The sequence below is a fragment of the Hyla sarda genome, chromosome 3 (assembly GCF_029499605.1).
Source record: "Hyla sarda isolate aHylSar1 chromosome 3, aHylSar1.hap1, whole genome shotgun sequence".
Taxonomy (NCBI): Eukaryota; Metazoa; Chordata; class Amphibia; order Anura; family Hylidae; genus Hyla; species Hyla sarda.
The window spans coordinates 299,353,911-299,367,549 of NC_079191.1; the positions used below are offsets into that span (position 1 = coordinate 299,353,911).

Here is a 13,639-nt window from a genome sequence, read left to right on the forward strand (position 1 = left end):
TCAGCAAGACAAGGTCAGAAAACATGATAGTCCTTACAGCATAATGGTGTAAGCAGTCTTTGTGAGTCAGAGTCCAGCTGTATCTTAGGATCTTGTTTTACCACAGGCTTGAACAAAGCTTTGTCCAGCATCACTGTTTTATAGTCATTTTTTTTTGGAGGGAAAAGGGGAATTCATTGGACCCCACAGGGGGAGGAAACTGCCATCCCTCATTCCTGCTCCCTTAGCTTGTTTACGATGGCGAGAGTGCCTGACTTCAAAGGAGGTATAACACAGGCAGACTGACAGGACCCCCCCCCCCCCCCCCCCAATAAAACTGGAATACACAAAAACGAATACACAGTCTGAATGAACCCTCACCCATGCCTTAGATTATACATTATACACAAATACAATTATAATACACATGTAGGATTTCATAATACGGCCTTGGGCCTGACACCTCCCTCTTAAGATGGAGACAGAGAGATCTTGCCTCTCCAGGCTGATAGATCTGTCTCCATTAAAGGACAACTGCAGTGGTAAACATTTATATATGCCCGTGCCTCAAAAATAAAACAAAAGAAACATGTACATACCTTCCTACAAGCCCCCGTTGGTCCGGCACAGCTGATGTCATTCCACTTCCTGGGGACGGGGACGCCCCAGAGCTGTCGGCGTATCACCGGCCGTAGCGATGTCCCGCCCCGGCCTGTGATAGGCTGAGCCCACTGTCATGTAAGAAGCCGGCCAGAGCTCCTTACATGACAGTGGGCTCAGCCTATCCCAGGCCGGGGCAGGACATCGCCACGACCGGGTGATACGCCGACGGCTCTGCGGCATCCCCGTCCCCAGGAAGTGGAATGATGTCAGCACTGCCAGACCGTGAGGCCTGTGCCGGACCAACGAGGGCTCAAAGGAAGGTATGTACGAGTTTATTTTGTTTATTTTTGAGGCCTGGGCACGGGCATATATAAATGTTTACCACTATAGTTGTCCTTTAATTTCTTTTCTTGACACCAAAGGCCCTGCATTCCAAGGTAAAGATGGCACTGAAGGGGCCTATCCCCCCCCCCCCACCCCCCACCCCCCCCAAATAAAACTGGGCTACAAAAAAAGGAATACACAGTCTAAATGAACCCTCACCCATGCCTTAGATTATACATTATACACAAATACAATTATAATACACATGTAGGATTCCATAATCAGGCCTTGGGCCTGACAAAAGTGTTGCCCACAAGGATCGCATACAACAACCACAACAACTAATAGGTTATATGATAATCTTGTCTAATTCGGAAAAGTATTACTTCATAGTGCTATTTCATGTCTCTGCATACCCATAATTTGAATTTAAACATATCTATACACTTTCTACTTTCTAAATAATTCACTTTTACTATAGGAAAAAGATTGTAAACACTGCTCTACAACGCTCCACTGTGACTGCTGTGACTGAAGTGCACACTATAAGTTCCAATATTAACTATTAAGCTATAGCAGCTGACCAGAGAAATAGTTTGAGTGCAGATGTAGACTGTAGTTGTCATTCACAAAGGAACCATTTGGCAAAGAGGAACAGTGGAGCTCTCTGATATAGAGGACAGGAGAAGCTTTCCTGTCATAAAATGACAATGCTGGAATATCTTGTAATTGTAGATCTTGTAGATTGTGTTAACATTTCCTGTGTAATTAGGTTGTGACTTGGGGCCATTTTAACACATTGGTGTACAGTAACAAACTTTCGTAAGTAATGCATTCACACCACGTTTTGTACATAGGGAGGGGCAAACCGGGCGCTCCCGTACCCCGGCCGGATCAGCCCGTGACTCTGTTTACTTTCATGACTCGACCCGAGCCAAACCGTGACTCCGGTCGGCTCAGTTTTGACCCGTATGCGGTTTCCTGACCGAGCCTAAAACCGTACTTGACTACGGTTTTAGGTCCGGTCCAAAACCGCATACGGGTCAAAACTGAGCCGACCGGAGTCACCGTTTGACTCCGGTCGGGTCTTTAAAGTAAACGGAGTCACGGGCTGATCCGGTTGGGGAACGGGAGCACCTGGTTTGCCCCTCCCCCCGCCGGATCCGGCACCCGTACATACAAAACGTGGTGTGAATGCACCCTACACCCTTTGCCACAGGGTTTTCATATGTTCCAGTTCCAGTTATAGACTTGCATTTGGCGGCTTTTTTTTTTTTTTTTTTTTTAGCTAAATATTGTCGCAAAAACAATATCTGAGCTGTGCAGAGTAGTTACTAGAGCCTGCATCCCTCACAATCACTGCTTTCTATTCTCTAGATGCATTAAAGGGCATTCCAGTAAAAAAATATTTTTTTATATCAACTGGCTCAAGAAAGTTAAACAGATTTGTAAATTACTTCTAATAAAAAATCTTAATCCTACCAGTACTTATCAGCTGCTGACGTTGAGTTGTTCTTTTCTGTCTGACAACAGTGCTCTCTGCTGACACCTCTATCTGTCTCAGGAACTGTCCAGAGTAGGAACAAATCCCCATAGCAAACCTATCCTGCTCTGGACAGTTCCCGCGAGACAGACAGAGGTGTCAGCAGGAAGCACTGTTGTCAGACAGAAAAGAACAACTCAAATTGAGCAGCTGATAAGTACTAGTAGGATTAAGATTTTTAAATAAGTAATTTACAAATCTTGGAGGCCGGACGAAGTGCTCTTGCACGAAATCAACCAGTTAATCGCCTCCTGAGCTTTCCGCACTTACCTCTGCCCCATGGACGGATTTCAAGCCTGTTAGCAGTTTGCGTCTAGACGGTGAGTTGCCGGACCTTTTTCTTTGTTACCATTATTGTTTCGTTTGCATACCTCAGTCCTGGCACCACGTCAGGAAATTCATTATGAACATGGACCACCACTATAGTCTGTAATTTGTTGGACCTCTATAATAGATATTTTGCATTTCTATATACCGTTAGGTGCCACTGCCACTAACTTTTTCTACTTTATATAATTTACAAATCTGTTTAACTTTCTGGAGCCAGTTGATATTAAAAAAATGTTTTTCACAGGAATACCCCTTTAACCCCTTCAGGACGGAGCCCATTTTCACCTCTAGGACGAAGCCCTTTTTTGCAAATCTGACCACTGTCACTTCAAACATTAATAACTCTGGAATGCTTTTACTTATCATTCTGATTCTGAGATTGTTTCTTCGTGACATAATCTACTTTAACATAGTGGTAAATTTTTGTGGTAACTTGCATCCTTTCTTGGTGAAAAATCCCCAAATTTGATGAAAAAATTTAAAATTTTGCATTTTTCTAACTTTGAAGCTCTCTGCTTGTAAGGAAAATGGATATTCCAAATATTTTGTTTTTTGAATTCACATATACAATATGTCTACTTTATGATTGCATCATAAAATTTACAAGTTTTAACTTTTGGAAGACACCAGAGGGCTTCAAAGTTCAGCAGCAATTTTCCAATTTTTCACAAAATCTTCAAACTCACAATTTTTCAGGGAACAGTTCAGGTTTGAAGTGGATTTGAAGGGTATTCATATTAGAAATATCCCATAAATGACCCCATTATAAAAACTGCACCCCCCAAAGTATTCAAAATGACATTCAGTAAATGTTTTAACCCTTTAGGTGTTTCACAGGAAAAGCAGCAAAGTGAAGGAGAAAATTCAAAATCTTCATTTTTTACACTCGCATGTTCTTGTAGATGCAATTTTTGAATTTTTACAAGGGGTAAAAGGAGAAAATGTATACTTGTATGTGTAACCCAATTTCTCTCGAGTAAGCACATACCTCATATGTCTATGTAAAGTGTTCGGCGGGCGCAGTAGAGGGCTCAGAAGGGGATTTTAGAGAGTACGTTTTTCTGAAATGGTTTTTGGGGGGCATGTCGCATTTAGGAAGCCCCTATGGTGCCAGAACAAAAAAAAAAAAAAAAAAAACACATGGCATACCATTTTGGAAACTAGACCCCTTGAGGAACGTAACAAGGAATAAAGTGAGCCTTAATACCCCACAGGTGTTTCACGACTTTTGCATATGTAAAAATAAAAATTTTCACTAAAATGTTGGTTTCCCCCCAAATTTCACATTTTTTAAAGGGTTAAGAGCAGAAAAGACCCCCCCCAAATTTGTAACCCCATCTCTTCTGAGTATGGAGGTACCCCATAAGTGGACCTGAAGTGCACTGCAGGCGAACTACAATGCTCAGAAGAGAAGGAGTCATATTTGGCTTTTTGAGAGCAAATTTTGCTCGGGGGGCATGTCGCATTTAGGAAGCCCCTATGGTGCCAGGACAGCAAAAAAAAAAAAAAAAACACATGGCATACCATTTTGGAAACTAGACCTCTCACAGAATGTAATGAGGGGTACAGTGAGCATTTACCCCCCACTGGTGTCTGACAGATCTTTGGAACAGTGGGCTGTGCAAAATTTTTCATTTTCACGGACCACTGTTCCAAAGATCCGTCAGACACCTGTGGGGGGTAAATTCTCACTGCACCCCTTATTACATTCCGTGAGGGGTGTAGTTTCCAAAATGAGGTCACATGTGGGTGTGTTTTTTTTTTGCGTTTGTCAGAACCGCTGTAACAATCAGCCACCCCTGTGCAAATCACCTCAAATGTACATGGCGCACTCTCCCTTCTGGGCCTTGTTGTGCGCCCCCAGAGCACTTTGCGCCCACATATGGGGTATCTCCGTACTCGGGAGAAATTGCGTTACAAATTTTGGGGGGCGTTTTTCCCTTTTACCTCTTTTGAAAATGAAAAGTATAGGGCAACACCAGCATGTTAGTGTAAAAATGTTTATTTTTTACACTAACATGCTGGTGTAGACCCCAACTGTTCCTTTTCATAAGGGGTAAGAGGAGAAAAAGCCCCCCAAAATTTGTTAGGCAATTTCTCCCGAGTACGGCGATACCCCATATGTGACCCTATTCTGTTGCCTTGAAATACGACAGGGCTCCAAAGTGAGAGCGCATGAGTGAATGCACATTTGAGGCCTGAATTAGGGACTTGCATAGGGGTAGACATAGGGGTATTCTATGCCAGTGATTCCAAAACAGGGTGCCTCCAGCTGTTGCTAAACTCCCAGCATGCTTGGACAGTCAATTAATGTCCAGAAATGCTGGGAGTTTTTGTTTTGCAACAGCTGGAGGCTCCATCTTAGAAACACTGCCGTACAATACGTTTTTAATTTTTATTGGGGAGGGGGGTGGTGGAGGGGGGGCAGTGTACATGTGTATATGTAGTGTTTTACTCTTTATTTTATGTTAGTGTAGTGTAGTGTTTTTAGGTTACATTCACACTGGAGGCAGATTACACTGAGTCTCCCGCTAGGAGCTGCGGCGAACTCACTGTAATCTGCCGCCAGTGTGAATGTAGCCTGTACATTCACATGGGAGGGGGGTCAAAACTACAACTCCCAGCATGCACTGACAGACCATGCATGCTGGGAGTTGTAGCTTTGCAACAACTGGAGGCACACTGGCTGGAAAACCTTGAGTTAGGTTCTATGACCTAACTCAGTATTTTCCAACCAGTGTGCCTCCAGCTGTTGCAAGACTACAACTCCCAGCATGTACTGATTGTGGAAGGGCATGCTGGGAAATGTAGTTATGCAATGGCTGGAGGCACGCAAGTACAACTCCCAGCATGCCAAGACAGCCTTATGCTGTTCCTGAATGCTGGGAGTTGTAGTTTTGCAAGATATAGAGGGGTACAGGTTGTAAATCACTGTCCAGTGGTCTCAAAACTGTGGCCCTCCAGATGTTGCAAAACTACAACTCGCAGCATGCCCAGACAGCAAACTGCTGTCTGGGCATGCTGAGAGTTGTAGTTTTGCAACATCTGGAGGGCTACAGTTTGAGACCACTTAGTGATCTACAACCTGAACCCCTCTAAATATTGCAAAACTACAAGTCCCAGCATGCCCACACAGCAAACAGCTGTTTGGGCATGCTGGGAGTTGTAGTTTTGCAACATCTGGAGGGCCACGGTTTAGAGACCACTGTAAACTGTGGCCCTCCAGATGTTGCTAGGCAACAACTCACCTAGCAGGACCCAGAAGTATTGCTGCCGCCGCCGCACGTGGGGGGAGGATCGCGCTCGGGGATCCGGGATCCAGGTAAGGGACCTTCGGCGCAGACCTTCCCTGGACGGTTCCCCCGTTTTGCCTGGACACCGATAGGTGGGCAAAGTGGGGGAACCGAACTTTAACCCCCCCTCCCCTGGTCTGCTATCGGTCGGTCGCTCGGCCGACCAATAGCAGGGATAGGAGGGGTGGCACCCCTGCCACCAAACTCCTATCCCTTCAGGGGGATCGGACACCCCCGATCCCTCTTATTTTCCGAGTCACCGGGTCACCAGTGACCCGTATGACCCTGAATCGCGCAGATCGCAGGTCTGAATTGACCTGCGATTTGCGCGCATCGCGGTCATGGGGGGGTCTCAGGACCCCCCTCGGCGATGTGCCGGGATGCCTGCTGTTAGATAACAGCAGTCATCCCGGCCCGATCACCGCTACCGGTGATGCGGTGCTCCCAGAACCCCGCGACGTACATGTAATTCGTCACCGCGCGCCAAGTGACACTTCGCGGCGCCGTACATGTACGTCACTCGTCGTGACGGGGTTAAAGGGGTACTCCAGTGGAATTATTTTTTTTTTAAATCAACTGGTGCCAGAAAAATAAAAATTTTGCAGAAATGAACGGTCAGAACTAGACCGAATTAATAAAGAAAGGTGCGGTTACAAACAGGCTCATCACCCAATAGTGGGTTTATACATAGTAGACAAACAATAAAAATAGGAAATATAGGCTGCCTCCTGTCCCTGAACAAACAAAAGTGACGCATATGTGGACAGTGAGAGGATGAAAACCAGGTTCCCAGACAACATTAAAACAGTCTACAGTGTCCTCCCGAATTGCCTACAATTTTTCATTCAGCATGATAGTATGTAAGCAATCCATAACCCTGTTAAGGGACAACAACAACTGATTTCACTGTGAAGTTACATGTATTCAAGCCTCTAAAAAAATAAACTGGAATCAGCAGAATTTGCAATAGGGCTTCTGCTAGACTTGTGACCCAAGAGACAGCATTTAAGGGTCCGTGGGAGGGAGTAGGCCAAGACACTGTCCAATAAGTCCTGAACCTGCATACAAAACTCGGCAACTACCCTACAACTCCACCACACATGGTACATAGTACCCCTCAAATAACATCATCTAATACACATTGGAGTTACTGTAGGGAATATTGTATGCAAATAAGCCGGGACAATATAAACCCTAAGGAGTATTTTAAGGGATGTCTCCACCAGGGAGATCTGCCAGCTGACTTTACTGACCACTGTACAACAGTGATGTCATTGTTGGCAGGGAGAGGGAAGAATGCAGGTCATTCTTCCAACCCTCCGTAAACTTTCATTTCTTTAAATGACATAGGCTTCAAAAAAGGTAGTGGAGACCCTAGACCCTCTAGAAACCTGGGAAGGGTAGTAGGAGAAAATCTGGTGAGCCCTCATAAGGTTAGGCAGGCAACAAAATTAGTTTGTTTCAACTCAGAAAATCATGTAATTTGGTTTAACAGGGTAAAAAAAGAAAAGGATCAAGAGGAGTGACAGAAGACTGCAGGGAGAATTTGAAATGCACCCAACGCCACAGGGAGAAAGTGTGCAGGGCAACCAGGACCGAAAAAGTTAATAGAGCTACTGGACAGGAGGACCACATAACGGTTAAGTATGAATAGGGGACAGTAACGTTTCCTCCAGACCCACCTACCTATGAGCTTGCTTCTTGATATGAATTAGAGCAAACTTGTTGGGGAGTGAGCTAAAACTATAGCAGGCATGGGAGAATCACCATCTTAATAACATTGATCTTACCAAGACTTTAAGTCAACCTAAATGGTGCAGTACATAGTTGGCTTTATATAGAGAAGTCAGGTGTGGTGTCAACTTGACCGTCAAGTAAGAAAGATAAGAAGGATAATAATGGGGGCGTGGCTTGGCCGCGAGAAGAGATGGCCGCTTAACTGCACAGCTCCGCAGCAGGCCCGTGGGATAAAGCTATTTTCTTCCTGCCAGCGACTTATCCAGCAATTCCTGGTGCTTCCACGGCACCATGGCGACTTGGAGCAGGAAAAGAATGAACAACCCAGGAGATTACAATACTCTAAAGCACTTTTTTGCTCCGGGACCCGGCTCGGCGTGAGGAAACAAAGATGGCTCTGCCTCTCCATGCTACAGCACAGACACAGTGAGTCCTACCTTTAATAGCTCTCCCGGAGGCCCGTCCCATGCCGCGGCTGCTAATAAACAGAACTCGGGGACACTGTCACCCTCTAGAGCCAGACCAGCCTGCTTTCTTCCAGCTGACTGGGCTGACATTACTGATCCTGGCAAGGCTATGGCGGCGGCAGAGTGGTAAGACGATACCTTACCGTTACAGCCTGGTGATGTCTCTGACTTGCTGGGAGACGGAGTCAGCTATCCCGCCGCAACACTGTGCCTCCTCTCCCCTCACTAGCCCCGCAAAGCAAAGACCGACATTCTCTGCTGCCACAGAGGGTCCATGGGATGCAGAACCTGCTGGAGATGCGGGTGGTGGGGAGAGTGGGGAGGATGTTTTTGCCTCTTACAATGCATCTGATAAAGCAGTCTCAGAGGCGACTCTAAAAGAGATGCTGCAGCTACTTCGGTCCTCTTTGCATATGGATTTTGCTTCACTGCTAACACCTGTCAGCTCCTCAGTTAAGGACTTGGAACGTAAAGTGGTGCATACCGAATCTAAGATGGCGGCATTTGCTGCGGCACACAACAGCCTGGTAGATGCGCATAACGCGCTGGATGATAAGATTTTGGCTGTCCAAGAGAAGCTGGTGGATTCAGAGGACCGAAATAGGAGAAGCAATGTCAAATTCAGGGGCATTCCGGAGAAGATTCAAGGTTCTCAGCTGGTGGTCTATGTAAGAGAACTGACACAACACCTTCTACCTGACTTGGAATCCTTTGAATACAGCATTGACCGGGCACATCGGGTAGCTAAGCCCAGGTCGCTGCCCGACGATGTTCCGAGAGATGTGTTGGCCCGCTACACTTTCTTTAAGACTAAGGACTGACTTCTGCAAATTTCTAGAAAGCGCAAATCCCTGCCAGCACCTTATGAAGGTATCCAGCTCTTTGTGGACTTATCAGCTGCCACACTCCAAGCGAGGAGAAATCTCAACCCCATCACCCAAGAGCTCAGGAAAATGTGTGTCCCCTACAGGTGGGGCTTCCCCACAATGCTTTTGGTGCAATATCACAACAAACTGCACGTCATCTCTTCGGTTCCAGAGGGACTAGAGATCTTACATGGATGGGACCCTGAGGCTCTTAGACACCACGGATCGCAGAACTGCTCTCCTTATCAAAGGCCCTCGGCACCTCTCTGAGCCGGTCTGTGAGTTGCTTGCAAAAGATGATCTCCATCGGGATTAGTTGTTTTTTTTAGTACGAGCGTGCTATCCCCTATGGCTTTCGCTGTTTAGTGCATACTACTGTTGTTTTTCCACGCTCCCAAATTATAGGTGTCTATTGATATCTACTTCACTGTTTCGGATATGTTAGTTTACTTTTGTTTTTACTTTTTGTCTGCAGTGCTCTACACACCAGCTCTGCTGACAATGCATCCTGTGACTGGACGGGGTGGAGGGCAGCGGATAAGTTGTGTTACATTGGTGCACCCCCTTCTTATCTCTTTTCCTAATTCTACACTCTCCTCCTTGTTCCCTTTCCCCCTTTCTTCCCCATCTCTCTTCTCTACCTGGTCCCTTTCCCTCCTCCACACCTACCAGCTGATATCCATCTGTTGAATATGGGTATAAATGTATTGTCCCTGAATGTAAACGGACTCAATAGTCCACAGAGATGAAGCTTTCTCTGGCGAGAGGGTTGCGCTGTCCTGTAGACATTCTGTGTATCCAGGAGACCCACGCGTCATCCGCTCATCCCCCGCCTCTGCGTCATAGAAAGTCTCCGATCATTGTCTCTTCAGAGAATTCTAAAAAGAAGCAGGGTGTGTTAATAGCGTTTGGTGACAACCTTGCAGTTGACATACAGCAAACTGTGATTGATCCCCAAAGTCGCTACATTATCATAGTGGGTCTCATTGATAATACTGAATATACTCTAGTGGGTCAGGGACGTTTTTTGCAGAAGTTGATGAGGAGGGTGGATAGGATTCGGAGAGGTTCTCTGGTGATGTGTGGAGACTTCAACTCGGTGACGTCCCCTCCTTTAGATTGCTCCTCCACTACTAGAGTGCACAGCTTTTCATTGACAAATTTTTTAATAGCCCATGATCTATTCGACATATGGAGACTACAGTATGCCTCAGAGCGAGGGTACACACACTTCTCAGCTAGGTTTCACTCTTTCTCTCGCATAGATATGATTTTGATCAGAAGGCCTCTACTAGATAGAATCTCAGGGTCTGACATTGGTCTCAGGACGTGGTCAGACCACGCACCGGTTACTGTGGCCATATCAGATGCTTTCCCAAAGCATTCTGATTTAGTGTGGTGCGCCAATTCCCACTTAATTGCAAACACCACTCACGCTTCTTTTCTAGAAACTGTCCTAACGGAAGACTTCACCCTGAATGCCACTCCTGACATTAGCCCCGCAACTGTCTGGATGGCCCATAAGACGGTGGTGAGGGGCTCATTTATACAGTTGGGGGCTACCTTGAAAAAACGTAGGACCCTTGTACTTAATGAATCCCTTAATAAGATCAGGGTTTTAGAGGCCATTCAGCAGTCTTCCCCCACTGGTGACACTGCTGACCCCCTGCGGGCCGAGCGGCTGCATATGAGCGGCTGCATATTGTTGCACGACTACGAGAAATCACTTAGGAGGTCTAAAATGTCTTACTACATGCATGACAATAAAGTAGGATCACTTCTAGCAAAAAAATTGAAACCTGAGTTCCTTAAGCAGCGTATCTCCACCCTTAAGCATCCTATCACCCTGCAACCTCAAAACTCTCCCCGCCAAATAGCAGACACCTTCAAAGTGTACTATGAAACATTGTACAATCTTAATCAGGACCCTACGTGTCCCCAGCTTCTCCAACCTGACATTGATGCCTTTCTTGCCTCTCTCCATCTTCCTAAACTCTCTCCTTCAGCTTTATCTACTCTGAACCAGCCTCTCTCTACCCAGGAAATAGCTGACGCTGTCAAAACTATGTCCAATAACAAGACGCCGGACGGCCTCCCTAATGAGTATTACAAAAGATTTTTACCCATATTACTCCCTCATTTACACCTGGTGTTTCCAAAATCTACGGAGACGGGTCTCTTCTGACGGATATGCTAGATGCTCTCATAACCACTTTCCCGAAGCCTGGCAAATCTCCTGATTTGCCTTCCATTTATCGCCCTCTCTCGCTCCTCAATGGAGATGTTAAACTGTACGCAAAGGTAATAGCGACCCGTCTCCAGTCATTTATGCCCGCTTTGCTAGGGGAAGATCAGGTGGGATTTACACTGGGTCGCCAGGCCCCTGATAACACGAGGCGAGTTATCTCCTTGCTTCAACATTCTGAGGGCAGAGGAGTCCATGCGATCTTCCTGACTCTAGACGCGGAAAAAGCTTTCGACAGGGTGAGCTGGCCATATGCTTTTTCTGCCTTGAGAGCCTTTGGCTTTGAGGGACCCATTGTTTCAGCTATCCAGGCTTTTTACTCCAATCCAGTAATGAAGGTATTTACTAACGGAGCACTATCTGGCCGGTTCACCCTGTTGAATGGCACCAGGCAGGGTTGTCCCCTGTCGCCCTTGGTTTTCCTCATTACAATAGTGCCTCTGGCCCAAGCGATTCACTTGCATCAGAATATTTCGGGGATTGTGGTGGGTGACAGGGAACACAAATTGGCACTTTTTGCCGATGACGTGCTCCTGACCCTAACAAGTCCAGCTTCCTCTCTCCCCTCTCTTTTTGAGATTTTAGACCGCTCTAGCAAACTCTCGTATTACAAGTTGAATGTCACCAAAACTCAGGCCCTCCCAGTGGGACTACCCCCCCCCCCCCCCCCCAACGTTACTAGACTCCCTTTGCCCCCAATTCCCTCTAGATTGGCAGAGTCACTGACTATTTGGGTATTAAACTTACTTCACCCTCTTCTTCTCTGTTTGAATCTAACTTCTTACCGCTCCTTTCTACTCTATCCACCTTCCTCTCTACCTATGACAAACGCATGCTATCATGGTTCGGCCGACTCGCAGCCTTCAAAATGATGCTCCTGCCAAAGATACTATATCTCTTCCGTACTCTTCCCATAGCTATTCCCCAGTCCTTCAAATCTGCTAACAGGCTGCTGGATGACTTCATCTGGCAGCATAGGAGGCCCAGAGTCTCTAGGCGAGTCATGACTCATCACAGGGGATTGGGTGGCTTGGGAAGACCTGATCTGGAGGACTATTATAGAGCTGCTATTCTTGATCAGATGTCGCATTGGTGGTCAGGGAATTCCAACAAGTTGTGGGTATCTGTGGAGACAGCCCACAGCACAGAATGCTCCCTTAGATCTAGAATTCTAGCACCTTTAGCCAATAAAACACTTCTGCCCTCCTCTCTCTCAGCAATTAATGTCACAGATAGGATCTGGACAAATAGCATTGCAAAATTCTCAACACTAATCCCATGCCCTGCTAACCTTATCCCTCTAGAGCAGTTACTCCTACACATCCCTGACTTGGACCTTTCCTTGTGGAAGGCTGCGGGCATCCATACCATACAAGATATCTTGGACGACTCAGGCACAGTACACTTCCCATCTATCCAAGAACGCTATTGCATCCCACATACCGAATTCCATAAGAGTCTTCAGATTAGAAGCCTACTCAACACGGGGTGGTTACAATCTTTCAAACTTCCCCTGAGAATGCTAGGCTCATTGGGGTCTTCGGGCCCCCTAAGGGGTGGGATTACCCTTTTTTATGATCTGTTGGATGGAAAGACGGAGCTTGTCCCTCTTCCATTCATGTCCCGTTGGGAGAGGGAACTTGGTGTCTCGGTCTCCTTAGAACAGTGGAAGATGGCCTTTCAGACCATTAGAGAGAGCTTTAAGTGTGCAAACCACCAGGAGGCGATGTTTAAGACTACAGTATTCACAGGTGGTATTTTACACCCCATAGATTACACAAAATTGACGCTGCCTGCTCAGAGAGGTGCTGGAGGGGATGTGGCTGAGAGGGGGCCCTGCTACACGTCCTTTGGGACTGTCCAGCATTGAGTGCTATGTGGAGGGGAATTGAATTAGTTGTCTCTAGGATGATGGGACTGGCCTTCTCGCTCTCCCCGGCATTGGCCCTTCTAATGATTGGTCTGGATGAGATCCCTCATGAATCACGCACGGTGACTGCACACCTCCTCATGTCCGCTAAATTGTTTATTACTAGGCATTGGAAATCTCCTACCGTGCCTACTTTATCTGCAATACTGGCCTATGTGAACCTCTCCTATGACTATGAAAGAATGTTTGCCTTGGCTAACCAGACTGAACCTCGATTCCAAAAGAAGTGGGAGGTGTGGAAGCGCAGTGCTCACTATGTTCCCTTAGGAATGCACATTGGTTGAGGTCCTGCCACCTCGTTTATGTATCCTTTATGTCTCCA

The 13,639-nt window shown here is 46.4% G+C and overlaps 1 protein-coding gene across 4 annotated transcripts in view; it reads right to left on the minus strand.

Annotated features, from left to right (window-relative positions):
* Positions 1-13,639, minus strand: part of LYST (lysosomal trafficking regulator) — a 1,083,863-nt gene that overhangs the window by 236,981 nt on the left and 833,243 nt on the right. The window lies entirely within an intron of this gene.